The 12,864-nt window shown below is 56.6% G+C and overlaps 1 protein-coding gene across 2 annotated transcripts in view; it reads left to right on the plus strand.

Moving 5' to 3' along the window:
* LFNG (LFNG O-fucosylpeptide 3-beta-N-acetylglucosaminyltransferase) overlaps window positions 1-12,864 on the plus strand; it is a 98,418-nt gene that overhangs the window by 23,084 nt on the left and 62,470 nt on the right. The gene's annotated exons all lie outside the window — the stretch shown is intronic.

Genomic DNA, 12,864 nt, shown 5'->3' on the forward strand with positions numbered 1-12,864 from the left:
TTCGACCCCTAGCCTGGGAACCTCCATATGCCGCGGGAGCAGCCCTAGAAAAGGCAAAAAGACCAAAAACAAAAAAACAAACGTATCCATCCTGGACATGAGGATATGCAGTAGCAGGGCCAGTGTGACAAGTTTCTCTCTCAAATGTGTTCCTAGTGTCACAGAGTGAGGCTCGCGTGTGCCTGGCTGATTGGGTTCCGTTGCAAGGACGTTTGCCCTCAAGGACCTGACTGATGCAGGGATCCGCCTGTTCGATGGCCCTGCCTTGGTAAAGATGTTTGCTAGTCCAGGAAGGCTTTTTTTTTTTTTTTTTTTGTCTTTTTGTACACCATAGCTCATGGCCACACCGGATCCTTAACCCATGGAGCAAGGCCGGGGATCAAACGCGCAACCTCATGGTTCCTAGTCGGATTCGTTAACCACTGAGCCACAGCAGGACCTCCCAGGAAGGCTCTTTTTGAACATCTGGTTCAAGTCCCTTTGCAGGTTTTGCCGAGAACCTGTAGTTGGTGAGATGCGTGCAGGCGATTCATGGTGTTTGGGCTTCACATTGGACCACGTCTTCTTCATCTGTAGCATTTGGTCCTGGACGCCCAATTCTTGAAGAGCTGGCAGCGCACATGAAACCCTCCCTGGGTGTCCTGGGCAGGTGGTCCTTGACCTTGCTGTTTTTCCTGGTTTCGAGGTGGTGCAGCAGCTGGACCTGGGCCTCTGGTGTCCACCTTGCAGGCTCAGGATCCACAGTGCTGGGAATCACGGCTTCCTTTGGAAGCGTCCCTGCTTCTCCCTAAGACAGTCGACAGCCGATACTCAAACTCCATTTGCGTGTCCATTTTTCGAGTAGTTGTCTGCAGAGCCGTCGTCACCTTGGGGATCCGTGGGACACCTGTTCAGTCCTCAGTTGTCTGGACTACATGGGGGGCTGGGCTGTGGCTCTGTCTTCTGGTGACTTTGTGGTCTTCTGGTGCGAGACGAGGGCAGGCACCCGATCCCAGCGGGCCCTGGAGGCTGCAAGGGCAGAGCGGAGAGGAGTGATCGCGGGGAGGGGGGCTTCCTGACAGAGGCAGCGTCTGAGCTCAGCCCGAAGGGTGTGCGAGGCAGCTCACGGGAGCAACGTGCCGCGCGTGTGTGAGGACCAGTAGGTCACACCTGCCAGCAGTTATCACGAGGTGCCTTTTGCCAGTCACGGCATCCGTCAGGCCCGGGAGATGAAAATTCACTTGGGAGACAGCAGTGAGCCACAGAAGCCTTTGGACGGAGGAATCTGGCTCACTCAGGTGTTGGAGTGTGGAGTGGGGGGGACGGGGGGGGGGACAGTCACCGGAGATTGCAAGGAGGGAGAGGGCTGCACCCTGGGGGTGGCCGTGGGCTGCTGGAGGGGCCGCAGCACAGGCGGGAGGCGCCCTGGTGACTGGAAGAATGCGCTCCACTCAAGGGAAGTGGCCCTGCCTTTTCTTGGCTCCTTTGGTCCTTTGGTAGCAGAGCGAGGCTGCAGTGGGAGATGCCTCCTTCATGTCATTCTATGTCTTCAGGGGCCCTTGATGAGCACAGGGCGGTTTCTCCACGCGGCTCCCTGGTCGGGTCCCCGCCTGAGCTCTTTATAAATGCGAGGAAAGGCAGAAGCACGAGCCTGTGGGGAAAGTGGAGCAGAGAACTTTCTTCAGACCTGGTAACTTTGTTCCTCCCCCCGTTTTTTTGTTTTTAATTGCGGCCAGATACACATGACATAACATTTGCCTTTTTAACCATGTTTAAGTGTCCGGTTCGGCGGCATTAGGTACCTGCCTTCACCTTGCTGTGCAGCCGTCGCCACCATCCAGCCTCATGACTCTGTCTACCTTCGCAAATTGAAACTCTGTCCTCCCGACACACTGGCTCCCCTGCCCCTGGCACCTACCCGTCTGCTTTCCGTCCCCGGGTCCTCATGTGAGTGCGCGTCTAGCGGGTTTGTCCGTCTTGAATAGGCTCATTTCACTTAGTCGTGCCCTCAAGGCTCATCCACGTTGTCGCAGGTGTCAGACTTCCCTTCCTTTCTGAGGCTGAATCGTACTTCATTCTGTGGCTGGAGCCCCGTCTTGTTTATCCCTTTCTCTGCTGATGGACACGCGGGTTGTCTGTGCCTGGGCGCGCCCCTGAAGAAGGCTGCTGCTAGCAGCGGTGTACAGAGTTGTCTTTGAGATTCTGTTTGCAGTTCTTTTGGGTGTAGACCCAGGAGTGGAATTGCTGGGTCACACCTGACCGGATAGCTTTCCATAAACGGCGTCCACATGGAAAAACATGCACATCTTCTGGTATGTTTCCCGGTGTGAGAGGTGAGTTGAAAAAATATCCCGGAAAACAGATCCACTGTCAATACACTGTGGATTTCAATAAGGCATTAACAGTTGGACTAACGATTGTTCTTCAAAGCAAGCCATGATGTTTACAGTAAATAATGCAATGATTGTGAAGTGCTTCTGTAACTGCCCTTGGCATGGCTCTGGGCATCTGTCTCGGTGAGGAGTTTCTCACCGAAGTGTGTCTGTTTTAAGACTATTCAGACAAACATCAAACCTCACTGGGTCGTGAGCTTAATAAGGAAAGGACCACACCTCCTTCATTTCTTCATTCCTGCTTCTTCCCGAGTAGTTACCGTGCAGGTTGGTCTCTGTGTGTTGGGGGCATCTTTGCAGGGAGGCGGAGGCCCAGGGACCATTGGAATGGATGCCAGCTGCGTCCACACACCCACCTAGGCCGGGCCCTTCAGAGCTGCTCGGGCAGTGTCCCCGACATCAGCTGCCTTGGCGGTGCCTTTGTGGCAGGGCCCTGCTCTGGACCAGCTGTGCTGCCCTGGTTGTTAGGCGTGGCTCCAGCTGGGTTCCCAACAGCGAGATTTCAGGGGCTGCTCTGATAGCCGCAGAGCCTCCTCCTGAAGGGTCTTCGGAAGGAAGCTCGGTTTCCAGGGGGACTTGCTCCTCAGCCTGCGTTCTCCCCACGTGGACAGGAGAGCATCTCAGAGGGGCGGCGTGGGCCCTTGACACACGGCTTGGGGTGGTCTGTTTTCTGCCACAGGCCTGTCCTGCAGAGCAACAGCCTCCCCGAGCCACGGAGATGCGAGGGGGTCTGCTCACCAGGCAACTTAGCCAGGGCTAATCATTGCCCTTTGCCCAAATACGAACAGGTAAAATTTGGATAACGTAGGCATAATTCACCTAAAATGTTTACCTGCTTCTCCCAAAGGGGGAGTTTAGAAGAACTGTTTCCGGTGGGTGTCTGTTGTTTTTTTGCCAACACGGCTTCTCCCTTCTGGTCAGAGAGGCCGACTCTCTCTCCCTCTCAGCCCAGGAGACCTGAGCAGGTCCGTCCCCACCCACGCCTGAGCACTGGCTTGGCTCACCGCCCAGTGTGCACCCACCAGTCCCAGTGTCCTCAGCTGGAAATCTCTGGGGAGGGCCTTTACCAGTCTGACTTGACTGCACGGTGAGGGCATGGGCCTGAGAGGAGCTGCACAGCCTGGGGGCCATGCCCAGTGGGGCTGGGTCCCCTCGCACTTTGAGTGTGTGTGAGAGAGAGAGCGAGAGTGAGTGAGCGAGCGAGCAGTCGTTCCCACTCGCTTAAGCTCCTTTTAGCAGAATTGCTGGCATTTAACCCACAGGATCCTGACCCCTCGCCGTTTAATCACTGCCCGGGATCTCACCCTCTGGGGTTAAAGGGGCCCATCAGTGAAGAGGCGCCATTGACCTTCTGAGCGCATTGCTCTTGTTCATGTAGGCGTGAACCTTTTATCAGCATCAGGAGACTTTCGCAGCACTTCCTTACTCTGCGGAGACCAGCGATGAGGCACAGGTCCCCGTGGCGGTGCTGGCTCAGGCCAGCAGACGGATGGCAGGGCCCTGGGATGCTTTTCCCTTGGGAATTCTTGGTGCCTCGTCCGGGGGGTGGGGGGGGCTGAGGAGGAGGACACCTGCTCTGACCTGGTCTCTGCTTCTGCCCTCGGCTGCGTCTGCTGCGAACCAGCCCTGCCTAGAGGATTCACCTGGACTGTCCCGGTCGCCATCTGGAGGGCACTTGCTCGTGGGGATGGCACCGTCACGCTGGCGGGCAGCGGTCTGCCGGGTGACATTGTTGGTGACGAGTGAACATCACCTGTCGCACTGCGTCCCCGCCTGATGGACTCTGAGCGTTGGAGCTTGCCGTCCTGGTTGGAGGCTGGCGGGACTGTGGGCGCGGACTGTGTCTGGAGAGGTGGATCTGAAAACTCCAGCTCAGGTCTTGGGGAGCGCTTGACCCAGCTCAGCGCCTGGGCCTCCAGCGCTTTCCTGGGGGCCGGTTTCCGCGGGATGCCGCTGCCCTTTGAAGGGAAGGACGCTTCCTCAGAGGGCCACGGGATGGCAGCGGCCCTCGGTGTCAGCACTGGTGCCTGGAGCGGGAGTCTGGTCTTCTGCTTGCAGGTTCCTTTTGTTTTGCGTGGCGCTGCAGCAGCACCACACACTAGGTCTTTGTATAATCAGAGTGCAGGGAAAACCCTAGGTAGATCAGCTAGAAGGCACGACGTGACAGCAGCCCGGAACTTGCCGCCAACCCCGCGTCTCTCTGGCTTTGCCTTGGGCTGGGGGAGCTGACACTTCATCTCATGCTCGCGTCTCTGCGTTTGTGTGAAATGACCTCAGTCGGGTGGTGCTGGGCCCGGTGCCTGAACCGCTCGGAGTTCTCGCGTGGGAAAGGTGGCCTCCGGCTCCCCTGTCTCTCAGCACATCCAGAGCGTCAGGTTGCTTAGCACAGACAGCAACCCTTCTGGATTTGGGGCCAGTGTTCTGCTGATCACGTTTCAGGGGCTTCGGCGCACAAGAGCCGTGCTCAGCCAGTGCCCTGGTCCCGGGTCAGCGGAGGCCGGCTGGCCCTGCTCATCTCAAGAATTTCCCCAGGCTGGAGGAAAGACCAGAGCAGGAAGGGAAGAGCACGTGGTGGCCGGGCCACCATCCAGAGCTCCCCAGATGCCAGAGGCAGGCTGGTGGCCGCAGCCAGCACACTCACCCTCACGTCAAGCTCAGAGGCCCAGCTCTGCGGGGCCCAGAAGCCATGTCTCAGGGGGTGGGCAAGGGGGCCAGCAGGGACTTTCAGCTTCAGAGTTTCTGCCCAGGGCTGAGCAAATTTAGAGTAGGAAGCTTTAAAGTGCTTTTTTTCACCCAGTAAAATAATGACCATAATAAGACTTTATTTTATCATTAGGTGGCTGGCCATCCTATTTAGGACAATGGGTTTCTCACAAGACAAAGTTTTGGGGGTTTTTTAAATTATTTTTATTACTTAATTGTATTACATTTATAGGAGAACAGCAATCATCACAACCAAATTTTACAGCACTTCCCTCCCAAACCCCCAGTGCATCCCCCCACCCCCAGCCTGTCTCCTTTGGAAACCACCAGTTTTTCAAAGTCTGTGAGTCAGTATCTGTTCTGCAAAGAGGTCCATTGTGTCCTTTTATCAGATTCCACACGTCAGTGCCGGCAGTGGATGCTGGTGTCTCACTGTCGGACTGACTTCGCTTCACAGGATCGTTTCTAGGTCCATCCACGTTGCTGCAGATGCCGGTATTTCCTTCCTTTTAATGGCTGAGTAGTACTCCATTGTGTATATGTGCCACCTCTTCTGGATCCACTCCTCTGCTGATGGACATTGAGGTGGTTTCCATGTCTTGGCTATTGCAGATGGTGCTGCAATGAACATCGGAGTACATGTGTCTTTGCGAGTCGTGGTTTTCTCTGGAGAGATGCCCAGGAGTGGGGTTGCTGGATCCAATGGTCGTTCTATGTTTAGTTTTCTGAGGCATCTCCGTACTGCTTTCCACAGTGGTTGCACCAGTTTACAGTCCCACCCACAGTGTGATAGGGTTCCTTTTTCTCCACACCCTCTCCAGCACTTACTGTTTGTAGCCTTTTGGATGACGGCCATTCTGGCTGGTGGAAGGTGGTGCCTCGTCGCGGTTTTGATTTGCATGTCTCTAATCATGAGTGGTGTTGAGCATCTTTCCATGTGTTTTTGGCCATCTGTATGTCTTTTTGGAGAATCGTCTGTTTAGATCTTCTGCCCATTTTTTGATGGGGTTGTTTGTTTTTTTAGTATGGAGCTGTGGGAGGTGTTTATAAATTTTGGAGATGAATCCCTTGTCAGTTGATTCTCTTGCAAAGATTTTCTCCCATTCTGTGGGTTGTCTTTTTGTGTTGTTTAGGGTTTCCTTTGCTGTGCAGAAACTTTTAAATTTCATTAAGTCCCATTTGTTTATTTTTGTTTTCACCGTCATTACTCTGAGAGGTGGGTCTGAGAAGATGTTGCTGTCGTTTATGTTGGAGAGTGTTTGGCCTGTGTTTTCCTCTAAGAGTTTGATAGTGTCTGGCCTCATATCTAGGTCTTTGACCCAGTTGGAGTTTATTTTTGTGTCCGGTGTTAGGGTTCTCATTTCATTCTTTTCCATGCTTCTGATTTCCATTCTTGTCCAGTTTTCCCAGCACCACTTATTGAGCAAGCTGTCCTTTCTCCATTGTATATTCTCGCCTCCTTTGTCATAGAGGAGTTGGCTGTAGGTGCGTGGGTGGAGTTCTGGGCTTTCTCTCCTGTTCCATTGGTCTCTGTTTCTGTCTTTGCGCCAGGACCATGCGCTTTGGATGACTGCTGAAGACAAAGAAAGTTGACCTTATTGTACTTTCCGGGATGAATCGGAGTTGACGAGGATGGTTTCAATTGGTGTTCATTTCAGATCTTTTAAAAACTGGGGGAAAATACACGCAACATCAAACTCACCCTTTTAAAACTCTCGAGTGTCCAGTTCAGAGGCATCGAGGACGTGGATGTTGTTGCACAGCCGTCAGCACCATCCATCTCCAGGAATCATTTCATCGTCCGAAACCCAGACTCTGTCCCCGTGAAACACTAACCCCACCCCCACCCCTCCCCCAGACCCTGGCAGCCGGTCTTCTACTTTCTGTCTCTGTGAATCTGATTCTTCGGGGACCTCCTGGTGGCATCCCATGGTGTTTGTCCTTTGGGCTTATTATGGTGGCTTGTTTCACTGAGCACAGTGTCTTCAGGGTTCGTGGTGTAGCACGTGTCCTTTCTTTACAAGGCTGAAGAGCTCTCGGCCTGGACGGGCCATCACACGTCCGTGGACACTTGGTTGCTTTGACCTTTGGCGACGGTGAGTACTGCTGCCGTGAACATGGATGCGCAAACCTCTGCCCGAGTCCTGCTCGCGGTGCTTTGGGCTGTAGACCCAGAAGTGGTCATTCTGTGTTTCTTTTTTGCAAGAACTGCACCTCCGTGCCCTTCGGTCTCACAAAATGCTGGCAGATGATAACGCGTGAGTGCAACACATAGGAGGCTCCATCGCCGCGTTTGCTTCCTCGAGTCCATGTACATTTACAAGAACTAAGGCAGAGCCGCCGCCGCCGTCCATGCATTAGCTGGGACGGGGTGCCCCCATGTTTGCTGCCCCCCCCCCATGGGCGGGCAGGGTGCTGCTGTGAACAAAACACCAGCCTCAAGGCCCAAGCCAGGGTGGCTTCTGGCAGGTCGTACAGAGGTCTCGGCTCCTACCCGTCAGACCGCAGCCTGTGTGTCTCTGAAGGAGGTGGCACCTTCGCTGGGGAGAGGCCACTCCTGACGCACGGTTGGCCCCGGAGACCCAGCCTTGGTGTTGCTGCCCCTGGGCTGGGAGCGCCTGGCCGCTGGTGGTCTCTTGGCAAAACAGGGCGGGTACTCTCTGCCCTGAGAAAACAGCCCCCCCCCGCCACCGGGTTGGCTCTAGGCTGACAAAAACTATAAAGAAAAGACGTGTCATTCAGAACCCCGTATAGCGACGCCCCTGAACCGCACGCCCTGCCCTCCCCAGCCTTGTGTGTGTCCTTCCCAGCTCCTCACCCGCCTCTGCCCCAGGAGCCGGGGGAGCGGGGGGCAAAGAGCCGATGAGGCACCCCCACCCCAGACCCAGGACCCAGTGGTGCTTCCTGGGCCTGTCAGAGGAACGAAAGTGGGCATGATGGCACCTCAAGTGACAGATGTGAGTGTGGGGAGACCGGTGATCATCTCCGCTCAGCCCCCCCCTACCCCCCCGTCACCGAGTTCTGGTACTTTGGGCCCTACCTCCAGCACCAAGGCTGGAACGGCCCACCCAGACGCCAGGAAGGAGGAGGCACGGGCTAGCTGAGGCATTCGGATGCATTTGGGGTGGGTTTTCCGCCCCGGTCTCTAGAGGAGAGCAGCATGGATCGGACAGATCGGGAGAGGTGTCTGGGCAAAGGGTTTGAGAGAGAAGTGTGTCCACCAAAGATCCGAGACGCCAACCAAGATGCGGGCACGGCCCCTGTGTATAGCCTGGTGTGTGTCCTTAAGGAACGGGCAGGCCCTTCCTTGAGCCCCGTCCAAGCATCTGAGCTTCTTCCCAGGAAAATTCTAGCGGAAACCCTGGCTTTGACAAAACCGCTTTGACTTCAAAGCAGTTTACAAACATGGGAGGCTTAAAAACAATCCACATGAAACCGCTTGGCCATTTTCCACTGATTTTCTTCCAAAGTAGCTTAGCTTCCAGGAGGTTTCCAGAATATTTTTGTTTCAGAACTGTGGGGCATACATTCGAAAAGTGGATTTTAGTGTTGGATTTCAAAGTAGGTTGGCTTAGAAAGTGGTCTGGGTTTCTCAAAGGTTTGGCTGAAGCATGATTTGGTTATAAAATCCTCTGGAACTGTTTCCCAGAGCACAGAGCTCCCACGGGGGGGGGGGGGGATGGGGGCTGCCGTGGGTGGACTGGGGTGAGCGGGCCCGTCCCGGCCTTGGGAAGCCCTGCTGCCCCGCCAGTAGTCGGGTGGAAGGGGCTGGGCGCGCCCGGTCTCATGTCTGGCTCAGGCCAGTGTCTTCAGAAATCCGCCCCTGTGTGTCCTTTCTCCTCCAGCTGCCTGTCCCCTGTGGGGCCCTCTGTGAATGGGCGCTCGTCGCGTTCATCCTGACCTCAGGTGGCCCCTGATCTTGGGTGTCACACACCAAGGAGAAAGCTGCCAGGGCATTAGACTTGCCAAGGAAGAGGGGCTCATGCGGGAAGAGGCGCGTTGGCGGAAGCGCCGGGGCTTCGGGAAGGTCCCTGTAAGGTCCTGAGCGAAACCGAACCTCCGGCCGGGGATTATTGGGGCCGTTTACCCGATGGGGGCCTTGAGACCCGTCTGATGGTCCCACCATTACTCAAGAACCGAGATGCTCTGACTCGAAAGCCCTGCCGAGTCCGGCCTTTCATCTGCCACCACTGAGGAGCCCTCCCTGCCCCCGAGGGGCCCCCCAACCTGCCCCGTCCGCTTGTGGTCCCCCAGGCCCCCGGGGGCTGTGGCGGCAGGGCCAGCCTTTAGAAGAAGCCAGCCCAGGGCTAGACAGTGGCTGGAAGACCACAGGCAGGACCTCGGGAGGCCCTGGCCCTCAGACTGGTGACGACGAAAAAGGGGGGAGCTGGCGGAAAGGGCACTTAGCCGGCAGCCAGCTGCATGTCCTGGGGGTGGAGTGGTATGGGTGACTGAGCGTTGGCAGAGAGGCCCGGAGCAGAGGGGAGGAGAGAGGAAAAATCCAGCTCTTAGGAGGACCTCGCCAGCCGAGGGAGCGGCCGCATTAACCCCGTCACGCCCGGTGGGGCAGCCCCACCCTGGGCAGCAGCGCCGGTCCATGGAGCCAGGAAGGTCTGGCTTGAAATGGGCAGCTTAGTTCGGGGCCCTTCCCGTGCCGTGGAGCTCACCCGGCTCGGGCCGCAGCCAGGGAGGGCCGGGCGTGCCGTCCTCGAGGCTGCTGGCTCCTCCTCTGCCAAGGCCTCTGCTCTAACTGCCCATCAGCTCCTCCTCCCAGAGCTGGTTCTGATGCCCCCTGAGGTGCAGACCTCAAGGGCGCAATCAAAAGAAAACCGTTCTGCTACCAAGCTCCTTGGGCAGCTGCCCGCTGCTTCCCGCACGCCCTTCCATCCCCCTGGGAGGTGGGAACCCCGTGCTCACAGCCGGTGAGAAGCCAGGCAGCCCTCCCCTCTCCCAGCTGGAACTTCTTCCAGCCTGGCTGATGGACCCATGTGGCCTGGTAGTTGCCTGGCCTGGCCTGCAGACAGGTTCAAGTAGCAAGCCTTGAGTTGTTCTGCTAAGACGGCCCAGAGACATGCCCTTTCTGGTTCCTTGAAGCTTCGGCCCTGGGCTTCTAAGCCCCGAGCAAAGATGGTCCCCACACACCCTCCTGCTGTGGCCCCGCAGGCTGTGGGGTTTGGGGTTCCTAGGACCTGGCCTGGTGCCTCTCTGCCGGCTTCCTGGGGACAGTGTCCGGATGAGCTGGAAGGACCCGAATGTCACCAGGGCAGCAGCTGGGCAGCACGGAGGCCAGCAGACGTTGGTTTGGCACCGACCCTGCCCAGGGACTTGGACATGGGCACTTGTGGGCGCCCCCACCACCCCAGGCCCTCATGAGCCTATTTCCACCATGTCCGAGCCTACCCGAGGCCACCGTCTCAGCTGGCGGAGGCCAGGCCCGGGTGGCATCACCCACACCCGGCAAACGGCCTCCTCTTGGCCACTTCCAATGGTTCACTCCCCCAGGACGCCTCCTTCAGGCTGTCCAGGCCCGGGCGGCCCAGCCACAAGCTTGCTTGCTTTCTTTCTTTCTTTTTTTTTTTTTGGTCTTTTTGCCTTTTCGAGGGCCACTTCCCATGGCATATGGAGGTTCCCAGGCTAGGGGTCGAATCGGAGCTGTAGTCACCGGCCTACACCAGAGCCACAGCAATGCGGGATCCGAGCCACCTCTGCGATGTACACCACAGCTCAGGGCAACGCCGGATCCTTAACCCACTGAGCAAGGGCAAGGATCGAACCCGAAACCTCATGGTTCCTCGTCGGATTCGTTAACCACTGCGCCACGACGGGAACTCCGCCACAAGCTTTCTCTAGAGCCCCGTCCAGGTTGCTTCTTCCCACCCCACATCCTGTGCTCCCACATGGACCCACACGGGGAGGTTCTTGGGCAGGTCTCTCTGCAGAGGTGGCTCCTGGTGTCCCCCCACCCCCACGAAGTTGACTTGCCGATTGAATAAGCCCTGGCAGAGTCTGTGCGGGTGAAGAAAGCAGAAACAGAAAATGTTCGAGGGGGAGGACATCTTTGTGTCGCCCTGGAACCATGGCGGCCTCCCTGCACACCTTGCACACCTGCCGTGGCAGGAGGCGCACGCCTGCACTTCTCCCCTGGCAGCAGGGTAACTGGGGCTTCTCCTCTCTTCCTCATACTGAGCTCCTCGAACTCGGGGGCCACACAAACCTGGGGCCTCTTCCACTTAGATGGGGTAGGATCTCAGAAGATAGCTGCCCTGCTTGTCTATGCCAGGTTGAAGAAAACCTCGTATAAAAGCCTCGAAGAATGGCGGTCAGAGCCTGACCCCTGTCCCAGCCCGGCCACCACCCCGTTATTGCCTCGGAAGAATCCGCAGTCTTAGCTCAGCTCCCGTCTCTGCTTCCTGAGGAACTTCTGAGACATGTGTGCAAACGATGCTGTAGCCTTTCCATAGGGGTTTTGAGCAATTCCAAGTCTCTCAGCTGGTGAAGAAGCCAAAGTCTGCTCCGTTCCATAGACTGGTCCTGCCTTGAATGGAAATGTGTTCCATCTTGGCCAGACACCTTGTGTATTGTGTCAGATTGGCTGCTGGCGGCATCCACTTTTCCGAGCCTTTCTCCAAGCCCTGTGCGCTGGGGGGGTGCGGGGCAGCCACTGGGCATGGAGCCTGGCCACAGAACTCAGAGCTGTGCGTGCGCGTGCGTGTGTGCGTGTGTGTGTGCGCGTGGGCTCCAGGCAGTGGGAGGGAGGACGGACACAGAGCAGCTAGAAGTGCAGGGAAGTGCAACCGCAGACGCCATCTGGCTGTGGGCAGGGAGGCAGGGAGAGAGCGGGCAGGTCCTTTCCTCAGGAGCGTGGGCAGGGCGGGGAGTGGTCCACCTGCAAAGGTGAAGCTGGAGCATTAAGAGACGCTGTCACCTGAGTGAAAAGCTAACCCACGGGACGGGAGAAAATACTGCAAGTCGTCTATCCGATAAGGGATTAGTATACAGAATATAGAGACCACTAAAATTCAACACCAAAAAAAAAAAAAAAATCCCATTCAAAAATGGGCAAATTGGGGGAGTCCTGTTGTGGCTCAGCAGTTAACGAACCTGACTGGTATCCATGAGGACGTGGGTTCTAGCCCTGGCCCTGTTCCATGGGTTAAGGATCTGGCATTGCCCTGAGCGGTGGTGTAAGTTGAAGATGCGACTCGGATGCTGTGTTGCTGTGCCTGTGGTGTAGGCCGGCGGCTGCAGCTCCAGTTCCACCCCCTAGCCTGGGAACCTCCATAAGCCACGAGTGTGGCCCTAAAAGGACAAAAAAAAAAAAAAAAAAAGGACCACAGTGGCAGGAGTTCCTGTTGTTGCTCAGCGGGTTAAGAACCTGACTAGTGTCTATGAGGATCTGAGTTTGATCCCAGGCTTCGCTCAGTGGGTTAAGGAGCTGGTGTTGGCATGAGCTGTGGTGTAGGTCGCAGATGCAGCTTGGATACATTGTTGCTGTTGCTGTGGTGCAGCAGCTACAGCTCCAATTCCACCCCTAGCTGGGAAATAGCCTATGCTGTGGGTGCAGCCCTAAAAAGACGAAAAGACCAGCTCATGCCCAGCAGGATGGCTGTCGTCATGGCAGCAGGTTTGGTGAGGATGTGGGGAAGTCGGGCCCTTCATGCATCGTTGGCAGGAGTGTAAGATGGACCTGGCAGGTCGGCCGGAGCTGCCCAGAGGCCTGGCATCCAGGGCTCAGGAGAAGTGGGCTTCTGGCTTCATTGGTGCCCAGCTCCCCTCTGAAGCGTCTTCT

This window comes from Phacochoerus africanus, chromosome 5, assembly GCF_016906955.1.
Source record: "Phacochoerus africanus isolate WHEZ1 chromosome 5, ROS_Pafr_v1, whole genome shotgun sequence".
Taxonomy (NCBI): Eukaryota; Metazoa; Chordata; class Mammalia; order Artiodactyla; family Suidae; genus Phacochoerus; species Phacochoerus africanus.